Source organism: Atta colombica, unplaced genomic scaffold (assembly GCF_001594045.1).
Source record: "Atta colombica isolate Treedump-2 unplaced genomic scaffold, Acol1.0 scaffold83, whole genome shotgun sequence".
Lineage (NCBI taxonomy): Eukaryota > Metazoa > Arthropoda > Insecta > Hymenoptera > Formicidae > Atta > Atta colombica.
The window spans coordinates 696,329-696,638 of NW_017259576.1; positions in this window are offsets into that span (position 1 = coordinate 696,329).

Below are 310 nucleotides of genomic sequence, written 5' to 3' on the forward strand. Positions count from 1 at the left end.
CGCAGCACCTGATTTATCTAACATCGTGATTTCATCACACGTGATCATACGTGACTGATGCACAACTGTGTCGAGCTAATATAACTCGAAGAAACGAGAAAGGTTACTGGCTGACTATTCTAGCAACGATCGTCGTGTTCTTCCTCAGATCAAGATTGTGACGCGCGATCTTCGTGTCTTCTTGATGCTCCTCTATCAGCGCTTTCCTCGTGTGGAAATACGCCGGTCGCTGTATTCCCTGCATCTGCAAATCACACAAAACGATTTCATCGACTATTTCAAGATATTATACATTATATATATATATATA